Consider the following 8,581-nt stretch of genomic DNA (forward strand, 5'->3'; position numbering starts at 1 on the left):
TACAGTAAAGGATACTACTTCAAATAAGACAAAAGATTAAGGGAAATGAGTATATACATAAGTTTTCAATTTACATTTATGTATAACTAAATTGAAAACCCTCTCCTTGGATCACCACCTTATCGTGGTGGAGGGGTTTGCGTGCTTAAATGATCTTAGGAGCTATGTTGTCTGGAGCAAAAGCTCCTGGTAGGGTCTCCCATGGCAAACTGGTCCTAGGTGACAGGTCAGACAAAGTGTGATCCATAATAACCCCTATGAAGACACAAAAACAGGACTTGTGTACCCTGCCCGGAACAGGGTTACCGGGGCCCCACCCTGGAGCCAGGCCTGGGGGAGGGGCTCGCCAGCGAGCGTCTGGTGGCCGGGCATTTACTCATGGTGCCCGGCCGGGCCCAGCCCGAAGGAGTTACATTAGTCCCCCCTCCCATCGACCCACCACCAATGGGAGGGGCAGTAGTAGGGGTTCGGTGCGTTGTGGATCGGGCAGTGTCCGAAGGCGTGGGCCTTGGCGTTCTGATCCTCGGTTGCTGAAACTGGCTTTTGGAACTTGGAACGTTACCTCACTGGCGGGGAAGGAGCCTGAGTTGGTGTGCGAGGTTGAGAGATACCGGCTAGATATAGTCGGGCTCACCTCAACACACAGCTTGGGCTCTGGGTCCAATCTCCTTGAGAGGGGCTGGACTTTATTCTTTTCTGGAGTTGCCCATGGTGAGAGGCGGCGGGCAGGTGTGGGCTTTCTCATAGCCCCTCGACTCGGTGCCTGTATGTTGGGGTTTTCTCCGGTGGACGAGAGGGTAGCTTCCCTACGCCTTCGGGTTGGGGAACGGGTCCTGACTGTTGTCTGTGCTTATGCACCGAACAGCAGTTCAGAGTAGCCAGCCTTCTTAGAGACCTTGGGAAGGGTGCTTGAAAGTGCTCCTCCTGGAGACTCTATTGTCCTACTGGGGGACTTCAACGCTCACGTGGGCAATGACAGTGAGACCTGGAGGGGTGTGATTGGGAGGAATGGCCTCTCTGATCTGAACCCGAGTGGTGTTCAGTTTTTGGACTTCTGCGCAAACCACAGTTTGTCCATCATGAACACCATGTTTGAACACAAGGATGTCCATAAGTGCACATGGCACCAGGACACCCTAGGCCGCAGTTCAATGATTGACTTCGTAGTCGTGTCATCGGACTTGCGGCCATGTGTTTTGGACACTCGGGTAAAGAGAGGAGCTGAGCTGTCAACTGATCACCACCTGGTGGTGAGTTGGATCAGGTGGTGGGGGAAGATGCCGGTCAGACCAGACAAGCCCAAACGCATAGTGAGGGTTTGCTGGGAACGTCTAGCAGAAGAACCTGTCAGATTGATCTTCAACTCACACCTCCGTCAGAACTTTGACCAGATATCAGGGGAGGTGGGGGACATTGACTCAGAATGGGCCATGTTCCGTTCCTCCATTGCTGAAGCGGCTGACTGTAGCTGTGGCCGTAAGGTAGTTGGTGCCTGTCGGGGCGGTAATCCTCGAACCCGGTGGTGGACACCCCAGGTGAGAGATGCCGTCAAGCTGAAGAAGGAGTCCTACCGGGCATGGTTGGCCTGTGGGACACCAGAGGCAGCTGGCAGGTATCGACAGGCCAAGTGATCTGCGGCTTCAGTTGTCGCCAAGGCAAAAACCCGTGTATGGGAGGAGTTTGGTGAGGCCTTGGAAACTGACTTTAAGTCGGCTCCGAAAAGATTCTGGCAAACCGTCAGGCGACTCAGAAGGGGAAAGCAGTGTGCCACTAGCACTGTATATAGTGGAGATGGTGTGCTGCTGACTTCGACTGAAGACGTCATTGGGCGGTGGAAGGAATACTTTGAGGACCTTCTCAATCCCACCGACACGTTCTCCAGTGAGGAGGCTGAGTCTGGGGACATGGGAATAGGCTTGTCCATTACTGAGGCCGAAGTCGCTAAGGTAGTTAAGAAGCTCCTTGGTGGCAAGGCTCCAGGGGTGGATGAGATCCGCCCTGAGTTCCTCAAGGCTCTGGATGTTGTGGGGCTGTCTTGGCTGACATGCCTTTTCAACATTGCGTGGACATCGGGGTCGGTGCCACTGGATTGGCAGACTGGGGTGGTGGTGCCTCTGTTTAAAAAAGGGGACCGGAGGGTGTGTTCCAACTACAGGGGAATCACACTCCTCAGCCTCCCTGGCAAGGTCTATGCAGGGGTACTGGAGAAGAGAGTCCGGCTTATAGTCGAACCTCGGATCCAGGAGGAACAGTGCGGGTTCCGCCCTGGTCGTGGAACACTGGACCAACTCTTCACCCTCTCCAGGATTCTGGAGGGTTCATGGGAGTTTGCCCAACCAGTCCACATGTGCTTTGTGGATCTGGAGAAGGCATTCGACTGTGTTCCCCGGGGTATTCTGTGGGAGGTGCTTCGGGAGTACGGGGTACATGGCTCTTTGCTACGAGTCATTCAGGCCCTGTACAAACAAAGCTGGAGTTTGGTTCGCATAGCCGGCAGTAAGTCAGACTCGTTCCCAATGAGAGTTGGACTCCGTCAGGGCTGCCCTTTGTCACCGATTCTATTCATAATTTTTATGGATAGAATTTCTAGGCGCAGTCAAGGGATGGATGGTGTCCGGTTTGGTGACCACAGGGTCACATCGCTGCTGTTTGCAGATGATGTGGTCCTATTGGGGCCATCAGGCCGCGAACTTCAGCTTTCGCTGGATCGGTTTGCAGCCGAGTGTGAAGCGGCTGGGATGAGAATCAGTACCTCTAAATCCGAGACCATGGTTCTCAGGCGGAAAAGGGTGGAGAGCCCTCTCTGGGTCGGGGATAGGCTCTTGCCTCAAGTGGAGGAGTTCAAGTATCTCGGGGTCTTGTTCACGAGTGATGGTACAAGCGAGCGGGAGATTGACAGGCGGATTGGTGCTGGGTCAGCAGTGATGCGGGCTCTTTACCGGTCTGTTGTGGTAAAGAAAGAGCTGAGCCATAAGGCAAGGCTCTCGATTTACCGGTCGATCTACGTTCCCACCCTCACCTATGGTCATGAGCTTTGGGTAATGACCGAAAGAATAAGATCGCGAATACAAGCGGCCGAAATGAGTTTCCTCCGCAGGGTGTCTGGACTCTCCCTTAGAGATAGGGTGAGAAGTTCAGTCATCCGGGAGGGACTCGGAGTAGAGCCGCTGCTTCTTCACGTCGAGAGGAGCCAGCTGATGTGGTTCGGGCATCTGGTTAGGATGCCTCCTAGACGCCTCCCTCGGGAGGTGTCACAGGCGAGTCCACCTGGGAGGAGACCCCGGGGAAGACCCAGGACACGCTGGCGCGACTATATCGCCCAGCTGGCCTGGGAGCGCCTCGGAATCCCCCTTGGAGAGCTGGTGGAAGTGGCTGGGGAAAGGGAGGTCTGGGCTTCATTGCTTAGGATGCTGCCCCCGCGACCCGAACCCCGGACAAGCGGAAGATAATGGATGGATGGATGGATGGATGGATTTTTAATATAGCTTTTTACTTCATTTTTAATGCTTAATTAAAGATTGTGTATTGCATTAGATTCTCCAATCTCATACATTTATAAACTAATAATTATTGTATGCAATGTATAATAAGTATAATAGTAAAGATGGACAGTGGAGTAGATTCAGAAATTATCGTGCAATAGAAAAACACCATTTCATTAGATTAACTGTTAACCTGGCTTTCTCTGATTTTAGTGGAACTGAGGACAGATCAGGCTCCCCTGTGTCCAGCTGTGGGCCCTTGAAGAGTGATCGGTCAATGTCAGAAACTCTAAACTTCACAGGGGGGTCAGCCCCTCAGGAACGGTAGTTCTTCCACTTCACTGCTCTTCATAATTTCATTTTCCGATGCATTAATATGCTTAGACATTAGACTGTTAGACTGATTTCCAGCAAGGATTTTATTTGAAATATCAGTTTTTGTCTCAGGGACATTTCATAAACAAATGGAGGAATTTACTCGTTAACATATCTTCAGTCTTGTAATTAATTTAGACTGTATTTTAAAGGAGAATGACTAAGATTAAATTTAAGAATCTGTGAAAATTTATAATCTCTTTAATTCTGAAACGGTGCAAAGAGGAGACCAAGAAAGAAGTTCAAATTACACGTTATTCTTCATTTCAGAACAAAAGCTATTATGATTTGTTTTTGTTAATAAACATAATAAACATCAATGTTCGTGTTAAGGCAGGCAGTCATCGGTTCAGTTCGTCAGCAATGATCCTAATAAGACATCCTAAAGATGTCCATTACAGTCACTGTGAGTCCGGCCCAAAACCTCAGATGGTCTCAGTTAATCCCCTCAGTTAAGTCACATTTCACCCAGATCCAGAGTGGATTGTTTATAGTCCTGGTCCCTTTCTGTGGTTCATTCTCATGCTGTCAGGAAGTTTGTCTATTGGGTTTTTGTTCCTCTCGTGCTTCTTCCTGTGCTTGGATACAACTATCTGCTATAGATGCAACTATATTCCCTTGAATACAGCTATCTGCTGACATCACAGGCTGGACCTGATCCGGAATGTTGCTGATGCCCTGTCCCACCATCCATAAGCTGGTAAGGAGTGCTGCTACTGTGCCCACCTTAAAGAGAAAGTGGAGAGGAGCACCGCTGCAGCTGCCACCACTGCCACCGGTCTTCATTCACTCCCAGGAGTTTCTTCAGGCCTGGGACGAAGATGCCTAACTCTCCTAGGTGAGTGGATGGCTACAGGCAGGGTGAAAACCAGATATAATTTAATGTTCAAACAGATTTTATTGTTTTTTGCAAATATTCACTCATTTTGAATTTGATGCCTGAAACACGTTCCAAAGAAGTTGGGACAGGGGCAACAAAAGACTGGGAAAGTTGAGGAATGCTCAAAAACGACCTGTTTCGAGGTTCACCACTTTGAGAACAACTGCGTGAGCAAATAGTCCAACAGTTTAAGAACAACGTTTCTCAACGTGCAACTGCAGGGAATTTAGGGATTCATCATCTACCGTCCATAATATCATCAAAAGATTCAGTGAATCTGGAGAAATCTCTGCAGGTAAGCGGCAAGGCAGAAAACCAACACTGAATGCCCGTGACCTTCGACCCCTCAGGCGGTGCTGCATTAAAAACCCACATCATTCTGTAACGGATATTCCCACATGGGCTCAGGAACACTTCGGAAAACCACTGGCAGTGAACTCAGTTCGTCGCTCCGTCTACAAGTGCAAGTTAAAACTCTGCCATGCAAAGCGAAGCCACATATCAACACCACCCAGAAACGCCGCCGGCTTCTCTGGGCCGAGCTCATCTGAGATGGACTGACGCAGAGTGGAAAAGTGTCCTGTGGTCTGACGCGTCCACATTTCACACTGTTTCTGGAAATCATGGACGTCGAGTCCTCCGGGCCAAAGAGGAAAAGGACTGTCCGGATTGTTTTCAGCTCAAAGTTCAAAAGCCAGCATCTCTGATGGTGTGGGGGGGTGTTAGTGCCCATGGCAGGGGTAACCTGCACATCTGTGAAGGCCCCATTAATGCTGAAAGGTACATACAGGTTTTGGAGCAACATCTGCTGCCATCCAAGCAGCGTCTTTTTCAGGGACGTCCTGCTTATTTCAGCAAGACGATGCCAAGCCACATTCTGCACGTGTTACAACAGCGTGGCTTCGTAGTAAAAGAGTGCGGGTACTAGACTGGCCTGCCTGCAGTCCAGACCGTCTCCCACTGAAAATGTGTGGCGCATTATGAAGCTCAAAATACGACAGCGGAGACCCCGGACTGCTGAGCAGCTGAAGCTGGACATCAAGCAGGAATGGGAAAGAATTCCACCTACAAAGCTTCAACAATCAGTGTCCTCAGTTCCCAAACGCTTATTGAGTGTTAAAGGAAAGGTGATGTAACACAGTGGGAAACACGCCCCTGTCCCAACTTCTCTGGAACGTGTTGAATGAATGGCACAGTTTAAGTAATTGTAATGTTTGCATTTGTAGCTCTGATGTATGTCAGAGATGCTTCTATGGCTGCTTGGACGCAGTGCCACACAAGGGTTGGATGTTAATCTCTATGGTACTGAACCCAGAATGCTTCAGGGCAGCGTGTAAAAGGGGTTTTCCTATAGCTGCAGTAAGATTATATAATGTTCCCATTTAAGTTCACCAGTAAACGCTGTGAAACCCGTTACTCAGAGGCCTCTGTGGTCGTCTGTACACAGAGCGTAAATAACAGGACAGTAAGCCGAGAATCACATCCAACAATGGTTCATCATTTGGAAAGCTTGTATTCGCCCAGCCCCTGCAGGGAGAACTGTCTACTGTACTGAGCAGCAGGAAACAAAACACACGATGTTCAAATCACAAGAGCTGCAGGTCTAATTTTCACATTATTCTCAGTTGTTTTGATGTTTGAGCAGAGAAATTAAGCCTAATAGAGCCTGTGAACTGGTGCATTGGCACATCCAGCATTCAAGCCCAGAGAAATGAATGTGCAGTCTGCACATTCAGCTGATAGTGATCCATATTGTTCACTAGAAATTACATTGTGGGAGATTCTGGAATCACTCTGGAATTCTGGAATTCCATTACATGACTCAAACACTAAGAGAAAATTGGCAGACGTCCTCAATAATCCCTAAAACACAAGTGTCACGACCGGGCAGGGAGGACTCGAGGGCGGATAGGCAGCTGAGGCTTTATTAAAAGGGCCAGATCCAATAGGGTAGTCAAAAACAGCCCAGAGCCGTAACCTCAACCCAATGAACCAAACGCAAAACACACCAGAGAGGCAAGACAGTCCAGGGTCGAGGCACAGCAGACCGACACAGGAGGCAAGGCAAAAATCAGAAACGGGCAAGAACGCCATACACGGCAAAAGGGAACGCCTTATAATGAAGGGATGATCCGCAACACTCAGCAAGGAAAGACTGGAGACACATCAAGTACATACGCTGGAGAAAACAGGTGCAGGTAATCTAGAACTCAGGTGACTGAGATGTGGTGAGTGTGATTGGTGACGCAGGAGTCCGGGCATTGTGGGAGTTGGAGTTAGTAGGCAGGACGGGGCGCCAGAAATGGCAGAGATCCATTTCAGTCACAGCCGTCCTGTAAATATGTGAAAGTGATTTATTACCCCTACATCTGCATCATCGTGTGGGCTCACTTTAGTTTTTTTAAAGTTGTTTTTTAAACTTACTTTATTTATCTGGTCACAGCAAAGATGGACATATTTTAAAAAGTGCCAGTTCCTTAAACAATTGGCAAGATCCACTGATGGCCAGTAGGTGGCAGTGAAGTCCATGTAGTGCAGTGTCAGCCTTTCACTGGAACGGCACCATAATTGTGTTATGCTTGTTCATAACCCTTGTATGAAGTGTCATAGCAGAGATCTGCACACAGAAGCATCGGTTTCTCCATGATGTGGAGGTGCGTTTATCAGAGAAAGAGGAAAGGAGGAGTGAAAGGTAGTCTTACCTTTCCTGGATTAGACCTGAATTATTTTATTCTGATGTTTCTCTCTAAAACCTGTGAAAGTGACACATTCTGTGTAACATGAACTCCAGGCTGGAGGGAAAGAGGTGATTCAGAAAGTGGAACAGTTTTTATTACTGTCTCAGTTTGACAGACGGGTTCATTCATTTCCCCGTAAACTCTCGGCTCAGGACTGCTGGACTTTGGTCAGTTTGTCTGGCTGAGGTGAGAAAGTGTGTGGCTACTTTAAATACAGCTCACAGCCTTATCAGAGGAGCTTGTGCAGGCTGGGTGCTTCGCGCTCCAGGGACTTGGCTCTGTTGTATCGGGGGGATGGCTGAGCTTTGAGGGGCTCTGTGGCAGCTGCTGCTTGCTGTCCTGTTCAGAAGGGGCTCTAGAACCACGATAAACAAAACTACACTGCTTACACTGTGTGTGTGTGTGTGTGTGTGTGTGTGTGTGTGTGTGTGTGTGTGTGTGTTCTTACCTATAAAACAGAAGTGTATGGCTAGGAGTGACTTGCCTGCTATTCCAGTGGCTTTATATGCACCAAATAAAGATCACTCCTGACAGCAGACACCCCAATCTCCCCCGTTTCTCACTCTCACGCACATGTGACTATAACTCCCTTGTGTTATACAATGGTGTTCTAAAGTGTGAAGATCAGATGATGTTTTGTTGGTTTTCTCAGTGATAATGAGAACTCATCCTCTACAGAGAGCACACCTCAGTACGGCATTTTAATGTTTAGTGTTTTTATAAAGGGTCCTTGGGTTTGAGAAAATGGCGCTATATAAATTGAACTTACAGCCTATAAACTCACTTCCTCACCCTCTGTTCCTGTGACAAAGCTTCAACAATTCCCACCGCCATGCCGTCTCAGTCCTACCACAGCTATGGGGTGGGGTATGGGGGTCCAGCCTTCCAGCTACAGGCAGGAGCCACCCAGAACACCAGGCCCAGTTCTATGGGTTCTCCACCTCCCTCAATCAGTCTTCCATCATACCACCACAAAATGCCCAAAATGGTCCAAACCTGCAAATAAACTTTAACATACAGAGGAAAAATTAATGTGGCATAACTTTTGCAGAGACCAGATTTTGTGTCTTGTTTCCTCTGATAAATGGAAGTCAATAAACAGTAAT

This window comes from Pygocentrus nattereri, chromosome 16 (assembly GCF_015220715.1).
Source record: "Pygocentrus nattereri isolate fPygNat1 chromosome 16, fPygNat1.pri, whole genome shotgun sequence".
In the NCBI taxonomy this organism is placed as follows: Eukaryota; Metazoa; Chordata; class Actinopteri; order Characiformes; family Serrasalmidae; genus Pygocentrus; species Pygocentrus nattereri.